Source organism: Oryctolagus cuniculus, chromosome X (genome assembly GCF_051225735.1).
Source record: "Oryctolagus cuniculus isolate XC-2025 breed Fujian yellow rabbit chromosome X, ASM5122573v1, whole genome shotgun sequence".
NCBI classification, from domain to species: Eukaryota; Metazoa; Chordata; class Mammalia; order Lagomorpha; family Leporidae; genus Oryctolagus; species Oryctolagus cuniculus.
In genome coordinates this window covers 125,946,030-125,961,477 of record NC_142888.1, presented here as the reverse complement: position 1 = coordinate 125,961,477, position 15,448 = coordinate 125,946,030, and the positions used below count along the sequence as shown (strand labels likewise).

The 15,448-nt window shown below is 37.4% G+C and overlaps 1 pseudogene; it reads left to right on the top strand.

Annotated features, from left to right (window-relative positions):
* Window positions 1–11,844, top strand: part of LOC100354637 (POU domain, class 5, transcription factor 1 pseudogene) — a 48,113-nt pseudogene extending 36,269 nt beyond the window's left edge.
* The last annotated feature ends 3,604 nt before the right edge of the window (window positions 11,845–15,448 follow it).

Sequence of the window (15,448 nt, the reverse complement as noted above, 5' to 3'; positions counted from 1 at the left end):
TGTAGAGGGAATCCTGATTTCCTTTTAGTATGAGTTGACAAATATTGACCAAAGTGGAAGTTAAAAACTGGAAAATATCAATTTCATAGAAGAAATTAGAAAACTGATTTAATGTATACCATGGCAAAAACTGGGCAGTGTTGACAAAATATTATAAGTATCCTCTCAAAAGCATTTCTGAGCACAAAAGAAAGTAAAGGCAATTCCTAGACAGAAAAACCTAATGAAGCTGAAGATCACTGGGGTGAGCTGGAGCTGAGGGTCAAGCTATGGCTGTCATGCCTGCCAATCTCAGTAAGAAATGGTTTAAAATACAATGACTGTAGCCGGGCAGGTGATAGTCTATGGAATAGTACATAAAATTGGGGCACTTTAAATAAAAGTTGAACTAGAAAAATTTCATCTTCCTGGAAATGGAGAGAACAAAAACATTTGTTTGTACAGCAAGTGTCTTGTGAAGCCACCTATATACTCCTTCTCTTTCCCATCCTTTAGCCTTTCCACAGGAGTAACTATCTTTTTTTCTCCAAGATTTTACTTACCCATTCTAAAGGCAGTTACAGAGAGAGGAGAGACAGAGAAAAAGGTCCTTCATCCACAACAGCCAGAGCTGGGCCGATAGAAGCCAGTAGCTTTCCCCAGGTCTTCCACATGGGTCCAGGGGTCCAGGCACACAGGCCATCCTCCATTGTTCTCCCAGGCTACCAGCAGAGAGCTGGATCAAAAGAGGAGCAGCCGGGAACTAACTGGTGCCCATATGGGATGCTGTTGCCATGGGCGGCGGCCCAACTCACTACACCACGGCACTGGTCCTAGGAGTAACTATTATCCCCAAATTTTGTATTTTTGTTTACACAAGGTTCTGCTTATTTTTGAGCTTTAAAGAAATGTAATACTGAAGTAGTCTTACGACTTTTTTTCACTCAATATTTTGTTTACAAGATTAATTCATATTGTTGGAGATAGTCACAGTGAATTCATTTTCTGTACGTTACAACATTTAGTTATCTTAACATGCCCCCATTTTTCTATAATCACTTGTTGGACATTTTTTTCTGTTATTATTTCTATTATAAACTGTGATCATGTTTCATGTATGTTAGAACATTATGCATGTATACCCTGTTCTATATTCCTATGAGTAGGATTGTTAGTTCACAGAGTATGTGAATGAAATTTCACAACATAGTGGCAAATTGTTTTCCAAAGTGTTTATAACTTCATATTCCCACCAAGCTGTTCACAATGATCTGCATTCTGAAAAACATTTGGTCTTCTGTGATGGTTGTTCATGTCTTCTGGTCAGTTTTCTGTTTGGTTTGATTGTCATATTGGTTTGTAGTTCTTCATGTGTTATAGGTATTAATATTTTTCAGGCATATTTGTTGTACATATCCTCTCCCAGTTGATGGTTTGTCTTTTTCTTTTTTGATGAAGAAAAGTTAAAACTTTTAATAATTATTTTAATATTATTTATAATTTTATCAATATTATTTAATTTATTTTTGTCTTATTTAAGAAATACTTAAGTATTGAGTTTAATATTATCCTATAATATATTTTGATTTTTTAAAGTTTTCTGTTTTCATATTGAAGATTTAATCTACCAGCAACTGATTTTTGAGTAGGGCATATGGCGATTGTCCCAAAATTATTTATTGAAAAAGCTAACCTATCTCTGCCAATACCACTTCTGGAATACATGATTTCAAAATATTCATGGATCTGATTTTCCATACTTTATTCTGTTTCATTTTTCAACTCTTTATCCATATCCCGATATCACATTAACATTGCTTTATAATAAGTTTTGACATCTGGTGCAGCAAAGGCAAACCTTGGATATTCTCAAGAATATAAATTTAAGAAGGCACTTGTTGAGTCCTTTAAAAATATCTATTCAGGTTATAGTTGGAAGTACATTGAATTAGGGATTACTTATCCATGAACAAGACATCCCATTCCATTTTAAAATGTCTTGAATGTCTTAAGGATTTCAACACAATGATAACACGGCATTAATACAAATGTTTTGCCGTTCCAAGCATATGGCTCTGTATTACTGCGTATGTCTCACAGCTAGGAAGTTGACTGTGTCTACATCCCATCTTGTATGTTGTCAATATTGCTCACAATTACATTCTATTGAAGAGATAGTATCAAAAACTGATAGAACTCGAAACAGAGCTTTAAGTACAGTATTTAAAGTTACCTAGGTAACTAGGAGAGAACTAAAAATAACAAAGATCAAAATCAGGAAGTATGAAAGAAGACCAGAGAAATTGTGTGAATTATGGGCTTGTCTTTCATATCAAGGACATGAGGATGTCAACAGATAGAAATCAAGAAACATGTCATCTATACTTCCAGAGTTCAAAAAGAGAAAGAGCAGTTAAGATGCTCCTTGGAAGCCTGATATACTGTATCAGAGTGCCTGGGTTTGATTGCTGGCTTTGGCTCCTGACTCTAGCTTTCTGCTAATGAAGACCTCGAGAGGCAGCAGCTCAAGTAATTGGGTTCCTGTCTATCACATGAGTTCCCAACTCACAACTTAGGCCCCAACCTAGTCCCAGCTGTTGCAGGCATGGGTACAGGGGAATGTTGGTGAACCAGTAGATGGAAACTGTCTGTCTGTCTCTGTCTGCCTTTCAAATAAATGAGGATAAATACATTTTTTAAAAAAGAGAGAAACAATAAAAATAGTTTATATTTGGGCCGGCGCCGCGGCTCACTAGGCTAATCCTCCGCCTAGCGGCGCCGGCACACCGGGTTCTAGTCCCGGTCGGGGCGCCGGATTCTGTCCCGGTTGCCCCTCTTCCAGGCCAGCCCTCTGCTGTGGCCAGGGAGTGCAGTGGAGGATGGCCCAGGTGCTTGGGCCCTGCACCCCATGGGAGACCAGGAAAAGCACCTGGCTCCTGGCTCCTGCCATCGGATCAGCCGCGGCGGCCATTGGAGAGTGAACCAACGGCAAAGGAAGACCTTTCTCTCTGTCTCTCTCTCTCACTGTCCACTCTGCCTGTAAAAAAAAAAAAAAAAAAAAAAAAAAAAAAAGTTTATATTTGAGGAGCAGATTCAGAGTTGGGGAACAGTGAGGTGGGAAAGTCTGTAGGCTTTTGTCATAGGATTTTCTGTACCTTTTGGTTTGTTACCATTTACACATTCCTGTGATAAAAATGAAAGTAGGGACAGCTGCTTTTTGTTACGTGTTTTGATAATCCAATATGCCTAAATTACCATAGTTCATTCTTAGCAGAATGTGGGCAGAGTACATTTGATTGCTTTTTGAAGATGAACATACAAATTATTTTTATAGATACTAGTATTTTCATCGATTGGATGTTTATAACAATAAAATTTCCCCATAGTTTGCATTCTTCAGAGTGATCTGAACATTTGTTTACTGACCAGAGGGAATTTTTATTTTGTAAGGTGGCTCGTGTTTCCAAACTTCATATTAAGTATCTGTGGTTTTCAGACAGTATGGAATTAAGCTTTTTTTTTTCCTGAAGACTGATCAGCTATTTCCAGGGGGCATTTTCAAACCAGTCTTCTGAGCTGTAGGCACTAGTGAGGGATGGCTAAGACTGTGGAGTCATAGTGCTAGAGGGTTCAATTCTGGTTCTTCTACTTACTAACTGTAAGGCCTTTGGCAAATTACTTAACTCTGTGCCTCTGTTTTCTTTCTTCAAAAATGCGAATTGTAATAACTGTTATGACATGGTATTTTATGATAACTAAGTGTGTCGGAATATTTAAAGCACTTAAGCAGCATCTGAGATGAAAAATGTATAGTTCTTATATAGATCATCGGAAACTATCCTTTCAGATATTTCTTTTAACTTATAAAATAGTGACAGAAACCAATACATTTCATGTATTTTATTTCCTTTGAATGTTAATTCTGGAAAATCATGATCTGGGGATTAGACTACTATATATTTTTTAACTCCCCTGAAGAACCCTATTGAGCCTAAATTCTCAATGATGAATAACACTCTAGAGTTCATGGAAAAATGGAATTAGCAGTATAGGCTTATTTTGGTGCAAAAATTTGAAATCCATGCATATTTTTCATACTACACATTTTCACATATTATGAAAAACATTTTGCACCAAATTTTTGCACAAAAATAAAATAATTTTAACTCCATTTTCCATAAACTTGAAATACTGTTATAGATTAAAAAAACTTAAAATCTTGATTAAGCATTTTGATGGCTCTAAATCCTTTTTAACTGACACAATAACATTAAACTACAAAGGTAAATCTAACAGATTTTGAAAACTTTCTTTCCTCTGAAGTACTGTAGTGAGATAATATATACTCCTGGGGTACTGTTTATTTATACCAAAATTAGAACATATCCAATTGTGAACCGAACTGGAAAGTATCTTAATTGTGCTGGCATTGTGGCAAAGCACATTCAGCCTTAGCCTGTGACACCAGCATCCCATATGGGCACCAGTTCTTGTTCTGGCTGCTCCACTTTCAGTCCAACTCCCTGATAATGTACCTGGGAAAGAAACACAAGATAGCCCAAGTGTTTGTGCCCCTGCACACACCCACGAGACCCAGATGGAGTTCTGGCTCCTGGCTTTGGCCTGGCCCAGCCTTCACTGTTGCAACCATTTGGAATGAACCAGTGGATGGAAGATTCATTCTCTCTGTCTCTCTGTCTCTCTATCTCTGTCTCTCTCTCTCCCTCTCTCTTTCTGCCTCTCTATAACTCTTTCTAATGAATAAATAAATCTTTAAAAATAAATAAATAAATAAATTTTACAAAAGAATCATAATTACACAAAATTTTCTGCCTTCTATTTTTTCACATGCAAATCTTAAATTATGTTATAATTATCAAGTAAGTAGCTGTTTTTTCTCAGAAATTATTTATAGAGCACAAACTTCATGCATTTCATAAATACAGCTTTAAGAATATAGTGATTCTTCCCGCTGTACCCACCTTCCCACCTATACTCCCAGCCCTCCTCCTTCTCCCTTACTAGTCCCATTTTTATTTTTTACTAAGATCTATTTTCAATTAACTTTTTACACATACGAATAACTCTATACTAAATAAAGAGTTCAAAATTGTATGGAAAAAAAAGTTCCTCAACAATAAGATGGGCTATTCAAAGTCATTGCATCTCAAAGTGTCAATTTCACTTCTGTAGATTACCTTTTAGGTGCTCTATTAGGTACCACAGATAAGGGAGGACATATGTTATTTGTCCTTTTGAGATTGACTTATTTTACTAAGTATTATGTTTTCCAGGTTCATCCATTTTGTTGCAAATGATAGGATTTCATTTTTTACCACAGTGTAGTATTCCATGGTGTACATATCCCATAATTTCTTTATCCAGTCTTCAGGTGATGGGCATCCATATCTTAGCTATTGTGAATTGAGCTGCAATAAACATGGAGGTCCAGATAATGTTTTCATATGCTGATTTTATTTCCCTTTGATAAATTCAAAGGAGTTGGATGGTTGGGTCATATGGTGGGTCTGTATTCAGATATCTGAGGTATCTCCATACCATCTTCCACAGTGGCTGTACCAGTTTACATCCCCATCAGCAGTGGGTTAGTGTCCCTTTTCCCCCACATCCTTGCCAGCATCTCTTGTTGGTAGATTTCTGTATGTAAGCCATTCTAACTCGGGTGAGGTAAAACCTCATTGTGGTTTTGATTTGCATTTCCCTGATGGCTAGTGATCCTGAACATTTTTTCATGTGTCTGTTGGCTGTTTGGATTTCCTCCTCCTTTGAAAATTGTGTGTTTAAGTCCTTTGCCAATTTCTTAACTGGGTTGCTTGTTTTGTTGTTGTTGATCTCTTTATATGTTCTGGCTATAAATCTTTATCAGTTGTATAGTTTGCAAAAAATTTCTCCCATTCTGTCAGTTGCCTCTTCACTTTGCTGAGTGTTTCTTTGGCGGTGTAGAACTTCTCAATTTGATACAATCCCCTTTGAATATTTTAGCTTTGATTGCATGTGCCTCTGGTGTCTTTTCCAAGAACTCTTTGCATATGCCAATGTCTTGCTGGGTTTCCCCAATTTTCTCTAATAATTTAATGGTATTGGGTCATACATTTACATCTTTGATGCATTTTGAGTGGACTTTGTGTAAGGTATAAGGTAGGGTCTTGCTTCATACTTCTGCATGTGGATATCCAGTTTTTCCAGCACCATTTGTTGATGAGACTGTCCTTGTTCCAGAGATTGATTTTAGCTCCTTTGTCAAAGACAAGTTGGTTGTAGATGCATGGGTTGATTTCTGGCATTACTACTCTGTTCCATTGGTCTATCCATCTGTTTTTGTACCTGGTACTGTTTTGATGATAACTGCCCTGTAATATGTCTTGAAATCTGGTATTGTGATGCCTATGGCTTTGTTTTTCTTGTATAAGATTGCTTTAACGATTCGGGGTCTCCTGTGTTTCCATATGAATTTCAGCATCACTTTTTCTACATCTGAGAAGATTGTCCTTGATATTTTGATTGGTATTGCATTGACTGTGTTAATTACTTTCAGTAGTATGGACTTTCGGATGATATTGATTCTTCCAATCCATGAACCTGGAAAATGTTTTAATTTTTTGGTGTCCTCTTTTATTTCTTTCTTTAGTGCTTTTTTTTTAAATTTTTTTATTTTTTATTTTTATTTTTTGACAGGCAGAGTGGACAGTGAGAGAGAGAGACAGAGAGAAAGGTCTTCCTTTGCTGTTGGTTCACCCTCCAATGGCCGCCATGGCCGGTGTGCTGCGGCCGGCGCACCGCGCTGATCCGATGGCAGGAGCCAGGTACTTCTCCTGGTCTCCCATGGGGTGCAGGGCCCAAGCACTTGGGCCATCCTCCACTGCACTCCCGGGCCACAGCAGAGAGCTGGCCTAGAAGAGGGGCAACCGGGACAGAATCCGGCGCCCCAACCGGGACTAGAACCGGGTGTGTCGGCGCCGCAAGGTAGAGGATTAGCCTTGTGAGCTGCGGCGCCGGCCCTCTTTAGTGTTTTTTTAATTTTCATCATAGAGAACTTGGTTATCCTTGGTTAAATTTATTCTAAGGTATTTTGTGTAGCTATTGTGAATTGGATTGATCTTGAAAGTTCTTTCTGAGCTTTGGCATTGTCTGTGTATATAAAGCCTATTGGTTTTTATGTGTTGATTTTATATCCTGCCACTTTACTAAACTCTTCTATGAGTTCCAATAGTCTCTTAGTGGAGTCTTTTGGATCCCTTACATATAGAATCATGTCCTCTGCAAATAGGGATAGTTTGACTTTCGCCTTCCCAATTTGTATCCCTTTGATATTAATCTGTTGTTGTTTTTCTGGACTTGCCTTTTCTGGACATTTCACATCAGTGGAACATTTCAATATGTGTCCTTCTGTGTCTAGTTTCTTTCACTTAACATGTTTTCAATGCTTACCCTTATTGTAGTATGCATCAGTAGTAAGTTACTTCAAAAAATTCATGGAAAATGGAATTAAAAGCTAAGTTTATTTTACTACAAAATATTTTTAAATCTATTGCATATGATGGGTCTTCAAAGGTCATGGAAAATGTGTATTATGAGTAAAGTATGGAAGAATTTCATTTTTTTTGCATCAAGATAAACTTATGCTTTAGTTCCACTTGTCCATGAACCTTTTCTAGCACCTTTGTACTTTAGAAATGGAATGATCAATTCTTTATGAAGAACCCCTGATTTCTCCAAGTATTTATTTGCTTTGGATTCTATATTTCATGCTAGAGATGTTGCACAGATGTCTGATAAACTTATGTGTGAGCTAACATTTAAGATTGGGGCACCAAATATTAATTGGAAAGTGAATATGTGTGAGTTTTGTTAACTTAGTGTTTCATTGCAGAGTAGTTTGTGGGCTGTTTTGGAGGTGATTCTTGTATTAGTATTGTATTAGTTAGAGCTGCCATAACAAAGTTGCACAGACTGGGTGACTAAAATAACAGATGCATTTTTTCACTATTCTGGGGTGAGAATTCCAAGGCAAGTTGTCAACAAGTTTGACCTCTTTCCTTGGTTTTTAGATGATTGTCCTCCTGTATCTTCACATCATCTTCCCAATGTATATGTATGTGTGTAATCCTATTCTTACAAGGACGCCAGCCATATGGAACAGGGGGATCTCTCCTGAGGATTTCATTTTACCTTAATTCTTTTTTTTTATAAAGATTTATTTATTTTCCTTGAAAGTCACAATTACACACAGAGAGAAGGAGAGGCAGAGAGAGAGAGAGAGAGAGAGAGAGAGAGAGGTCTTCCATCCCCTGGTTCACTCCCCAGATGGCCGCAGTGGCCAGAGCTGCGCAGATCCGAAGCCAGGAGCCAGGAGCTTCTTCTGTGTCTCCCATGTGGGTGCAGGGGCCTAACGCCTTGGGCCATCTTCTACTGCTTTCCCAGGCCATAGCAGAGAGCTGGATCAGAAGTGGAGCAGCTGGGTCTTGAACCAGCGCCCATATGGGATGCTGGCACTGCAGGCGGCGGCTTTACCTGCAACGCCACAGTGCCGGCCCTGTCATTTTACCTTAATTCTTTAAAGAGTCACTTTCAAAATGCAGTCACATTCTGAGTACTTGGTACTTCAACATGTAAGTTTCAGGGGATCCAACAGCCCATAACAAATACCTTCAGGTATCTCTTCTTGAGCCCATCCACTCCTTCCAAATCACCTCCTGGGAAGTATAACCTGGCTGCCAAAACTCTGGGCACTGAGTAGCAGAAAGCAACTGGGACTCTCAACATTAAGTGAATACATACACTCAGTAGAATACCCTCAACCCACAACAGTGTTGATGCTCGCCTGTTTATTGATTCTCTGTTTTACCTTCTCCAGAAAATAAACCTCCAACTACTGCTAGAGTTGGCAAAGGCATTTAAGGTGTTAACTGCTTCCAAAGTAAACTTTCAAGGGGCTTGTTCTTTCATCCCTTCTAGAGGTACTACCCTCCACTAATTAGTTTGTCAACAGGAGTCAAGGTTCTGCATTGTATATTGAGTTATTTCTCAGTTTTAGGATTTAGCCTTCTTGGTTCTGCTAAGTTACCACTCAAATGCTTTCCAGTTTCCAAAATTGTGTTGGTGTTTTCTCCCCCTCCAGTTATTTTTTCCTTGTCAGTTTGCATCTTTTAAAAACTCCTTACTCTTGTTTTAGTGGAGTTTCAGGAGGAAGTAAAAGCAAATGTGGGTGTTCAATCCATCATCTTTACTCAGAAGTCCCACACGTTCTTATTTTTAAATGAGCTCATTTTATAGACTGTTCTATAATCTACTTTTGTCATCAAATTCTAGTGAATATTTATATTTTTCCATGTTAATAAATAGAAATCTACACAAGTGATTCTTAAACTTGGCTGCACATTGAAAACAGTAGGTGGTGGGGGTAGGGGGAGCTTTAAAAAGTACTGATGCCTGGGCCCCACCTCCAGAAGTCCTGATTTAATGGGTATGAGGTAAGGCTGGAACTAGAAATTATAAAATCTCCCTAGGTGATCCAAATATGCAACAAAATTTAAGAGATACCAAACTATCCCATTGTTCTTCTTGCCAATCTAGTATTCCTTGGAAGGAATGGGCAGAAATGAATTCAAATCAACCCCTTTCAGGACACATAAGTTGTTACAAATTGTTTGTTATTATAAACAATGCTGTTATGAATATCTTTGTACAAAATTACTGTCTACATTTCTATTTTATTGACTATATTCCTAGATTCTGGATCACTATGTTAAAGTATATGAATATTTGTAAGAATTTTGGACAGTTGCCTATATGTCCCTTTAACATGACTTGGCCAATTTAGAATCCTCCAGTATCATGTTAGAATCTGTTTTCTTGCATTCATAAATACTGTTGACCATCATTAGCAAAATTAATAAAGCATTAAAATACAGTGAATTTTAAAGTTGGAAAAAAACAATGTAATAATATTTTTTAAAATAATTTATTTACTTGAGAAAGAGAGAGAGAGACAGAGATGGAGAGATTGAGCACTCCCATCTGCTTGTTTATTCTCCAAACATCTCCAACAACCAGGGTGGAACAGAGGCTGAAGCCAGGAGTTAGGAACTCAGTCCACAATCTCGCATGTGGGTGGCAGGGACCAAACTACTTGTGCAATCACCTACTGTCTCCCAGGGTCTACATTAACAGGAAGCTAAAGTTAGGAGTCAGAGTTGGGAGTTGAACCCAGGTACTCTAGTATGGAATGTGGACATTTTGATTGGCTTCGTAATCATAGAATAAATATATGCCCCTGATTTTTATTGTGGTTTTGTGTGTTCATATACACACAATTTACTATAATAGCCATTTTTGAGTGTACAATTCAGTGGAATGAATTATTCTCATATTGTTATGCCACCATCACAACTCTTTCGCTCAGTCCCTAGTTCCACCATTCTACTTTGTGTCTTTATGAAGTGGACTACTTCAGGCTCATATAAGTGGAATCATACAGTGTTCTTTTTTGAATGACAGTATTTGTCCTTTGGTGAATGACTTTTCACTTAGCATGTTTTCAAGAGTTCTGTCTTATTTTCAATGTTTAAGTTGTGGGGTGTGTGTGTGTGTGTGTGTGTGTTCCATGTTAATACATAGAAATCTATATCAGAGTATATATAAAGAAATTTATTGTAGGTATTGGCTCACATAATTACAGAGGCTAGAATTCTCGTGGTCTGCCTTATACAAACTGGAGACATATGAAAGTCAAAGGCTTTAGAACCAGGAGCACCAATGTCCCAGAGCAGGAGAGGATGAATGTCCCAGCTCAAACAGAATCAAAGTCACTCTTCCTTTGCCTCAACAGGATTGTATCATGCCTATTTGCATGGGTGAGGGTGACCTTTACTCAACATACTGATTCAAAATTCTAATCTCATCCAGAAACATTTTCATAGACACACCCAGAAATAATGTTTTGCCACTCATCTGGGCTTCCCTTGGCCCAATTATGACGACACATAAAATTAACCATCACAGAACTGAAACAGTATTTATGCTTATTGTCCATCTGTGTCTTGCTTAATCACATGAAGAGTATCCATGAGAAGTGTCTTGCGTTCAAATAGTGAGAAAACCTAATTATCAGTGGCTTAGACTCATAAGAATATTTTTTACCAGTATTTATAGTAGCTTTATTTGTAATATTGAAAAACTGGAAACAACCTAAAGTCTATAAACAGTGAGTAGATAAATACATTGTAGATCAGCATAGGCTATAAATGTGAGTATCTCCAAGCAATAAACAGGAATGGCTACTGACACACACAGAAAGTAGATGCACCGCAGAATAACTGTGCGGAAAGAAGCCAGGCCGAAAACAGGACGTGCTGTATCATTCCACTTACAGAAAGCTCTAGAACGTGCAAACTAGTCTTGTGATGAGAAAACAGATCTGTGGCTACCTGGAGAGAGGGTGGAGGTGGGCGTGGCAGGGAGAGAGTGGCTAACTAAGAAATGAGGAAGCTTGGGTAGGTGGTGCCTGTGCTCAGTATTCTCATTGTGATGAGGGTGGTGGCTGACTCACCAACCTACATTTTCCATTGCTCACTGTATATCGATAATACCTCAATAAAGCCATACAAAATTAGCAAGAGAGACAGTGAAGGAGAGAAGAAGAGACAGTGGATTCAGGAGTGTGTTGGAGCCCCCACGCCCAGGGAAGCCACACGAACCCCACAGAAATGGCTGCAGCTCCAGGCCCTCTTCCACCTTGTGAGCCGGCTCACCACTCACAGCTGGACATGCCTCATGCACAAGGAACCCAATCGCCGAAGCACTGCCTCACTTTCCAGCGGTGGTGCGGAGGCGCTTGGCAGCTAGAGTCCTGAGCGGTGGGCGGACATGCCCTCCACATAGTTCCACCGTGTCCCTCTAATTAAGGAAGAGTTTCCTCTGCCATTTTCCCCCTAACTCTTCCCTGAGACTACATTGTCTCCACTTTTATGAAATTATCTTCTCCTGGACTATCAGTAAGCTCTCTCCCTATTCCGCCATCTTCCATAAGAATTTTTCTTACTGGGTGTCTTGAAGTAAGCAGCAGCTGCTGATATTGGCTCAACTGCTGAACGATATAATGTTTACAAGATGACTGCTCCAATTTCAGCTATCCCATCCTTGTCCAAGGCAGCAATAATGAAGGAATATATGTGACATCTGTACTTTCAATTCAGGAAATAAGGCTTCCTAGAATAGTCTTCTCCTTCAGCAGGTTCTTTGTTATAAGATTGTGTAATATTTCTACCCACTTCCACTCAATCATTTTGCCAGTGACAGAGAAAAAGGGTTAATATAGTTAATATACAAAGAACTTTTACAAATAAATATTAAAAAGACAAACATTCTAATAGATAAATAGGGAAATAACCATGCACTCTGGATTGGCTAACTCACAGTTATCTTTTTATCTATTGACCTTTTTATGTCACATATGTTTGGCAAACACATTTTCCCAGTTTCTCATTTGCAAACTAATTTTGTTTCAACATACAGAACATTTACATTGTTAAATTATGTTCATAGAGCTTTCATTTTGTGGTTTCTTCTTTTGTTCTTGTGTTTGTAGAAGCTTAGTTCATTCAGAAAAAAATATATTCTCTCTCATTTTCTTTTTGATCTTTCGTTGTTTCATTTTATTTTTTTAAAATAGCTGAAATGGTACCTGTTTTGTCTTCTTACATCTAATGGTAAAGGAATGATTCTGGGAAGTGAGTGCAAAGGAAAAACAGGGAACACATTTAATATGTACTTGAACATGGGAAAAACAAGCCAGAACTGCCAACCAAGTAAGAAATGATCTCTTGCTAAAATGTTTACTGGTAGGTAGTGGTGGCTGCTGAATGAGGTAGACTCTGCATTAAATGTTTTGTGGAAAACAAAGCTCAAATGCTGATGGGACAGAATATAAAACAAATATACAAGTTCAATTTAAAATATAAGAGGTTAATATGAACATACAAATGAAAAGAAAACAGAAGAGATTGATTTTGCAAACAATTGATCCAATGGAAAGCACTGTAAATGTGATATAGAGTCCAAAGATTGCTGAGAGAAAGGCACCAGGAAAATGTAGTAGGAACTGCCCTCAGCACATTCATTAAAAGTTGTTTTTATGAAGGGTAGAGAAAAATCAGGCTGTTTAGTGAAACTGTATTCTATATTCTGCTTTTTTCCTACAGTGAGATTAACTTAGGGCTGAGTGCTCTCTATGTTCCAGATGAAATTACTTTAAGGTGAAAGCCAAGTAACAGCCCAGTCCCATATAATAGTGAGAAAATATACAATATACAAGAAATTTTAGTTTTTTAAAAAATCTTCCCATATGTTTGCATCCAATCCCATCGTCTTTGATATAGAAAATGACAAACTGAAATTGATAATTAATTTACCAAATTATTTTTTCTGTATACCAAATGAAAACTACAGAGTAGACTAAAGAATGACCTGTATATCTCCATCCCCTAGTATAAAAAAAAAAAAAAAACAGTGTGACTGTGGTGTTTTACATTTATTCTGAAACTGCAAGACTTACTGTGGGAAAATAATTATATGATAACATGATATTTCTCTATCTTCAAATTGTTTTTACTTTGTTGGATCTATTATAGTGTACTTTTACTTTGACATAAATTAATAGATAAGCAGTAGAAGGGTATTTGATGAATATTAGCCTTAAAAGATAACTTTGAGTTCAATAACTTGTTTACTGAACTGTAGTCATCATTTGTTGCACATGCTGCCTGTTCATTAAGACTTCAGTTCATTTCTGAGGGACTTGATCATCAAGATAAAGGTAGAAAGCTGCAAAAAGAGGCATTTAAGTAATTATTTCTTCCCAAACTGGTATTTCATAATACTCACTACTTCCTTCCTCAGATGTTTGAAATCTGCTATTTTCCAGTCTATTGGACTGGCTATTTTAACTTTAGGTCAGTTCAGTAAATTGTGTGAATTGACAAATTTGTTTATAATTTTTTAATCTTTGGATTCACAAATACACACATTTTCACTTTGCTTTTCTTAGCACAATAGTCCGTGAAAAGATAGGTTAATTTGACATTACTATGTACCCATCTTATTACATTTAGTTCTCCCACGGGATGCTATTAGTAACAGGCTTTCTTTGCATGTTACAAGTTTTGCATAATTTGTTTCTTTCTGCTTTTATGATAATAGTCCTTTCTATCACAGCTAGATACAAACAACAATTGGTTTAAGGTAACTTTTAATATGTTATTTCCATCTGTATACAAGAGGACACTTTAATAATGAGCACATAATAGAGAAAAATAAGATTTATGATTCACAAGGGTATTAGCAACAGGTTTCCTTTTGTCTAGTGTCTACCAAATATCTCAGCAGCTTCTCTAGGTGCTGCCTTGATATATCTTACAGTGAACCAAGCATTTTCAATTATGTGGCTCTGGGTTTTGTTGGATCAAATGATGCTTCCTGCAACTGAGAACATCTGTGCAGTGAGTGCACATTCTCCAGGCACAGCATCTTTGATGAACATTCGTTTTACAAGAATTCTTTTATATCTCTATATCTACAAGCTCTGGACTTATCTGTCTTTTGTCAGCTGAGGACTTGGTAGATGGAATTTGTTTTCTGATGCTTTAAGCAGGTTCCATGTGACTTATAGGTGCAATTTATATCTTTGGCTTTTAAAATACAATATTTGACCTGGGATTACATTACACTATTAATAACCATTCCCTAATGATAGAAAAGCATCATTCCACTTTAAAGAGAACTGGTCACTCTGTGTGTCATTCTATTAATGACAATAAATGGTCATCTATTGTGAAGAATGTAATAGCATGGTAGATCCCTTGTGAGATGGCAAAGGAGTCAAATATTTGATTAGAAGAGAGCTGAGTCTCCTTAGAGTATCCATTTGTATTCATGACCCTCTTTTCAAAGATGACATTGAATTGTTGCTGTGGTATTGATTCATTCTATGTAACATTGGGAGAGACAACAGTAAGCTTCCTGGTGATGGATGGGTACTTCAAGATGATGGGCACTTCAAGCTTTGTTTTGTAGCATTTATTCTTAATGGCTTCATTGTCTTCAGGCTCAGTTGAGGATGGTTCCGAGCTCTAGGAAAAAGAAAAGGGGAGGGATTAGGAAGCTTGAAAAACAGATCAGTGTTCTGGTCCAAGTTTCACTAGGTTCATTCCTCAAAGCAATAGTGATAGTAGATAGTGGAGAAATGCTGAAGTATACCACATGATCACAATTATATGAAAAAAGTTCATCACAAAACAAGAGAAAACATAATCCAAACTATTAACAGCTGTGATATTGTATGTGGGAAAAGAGTTGATTGACTTTCTTCCTCTGATTTTTGCATTTTCCTTATTTTTATGCTGATTACATATTATTTTATATTGGGGAAATAATTTTATAAATTATAAATAAA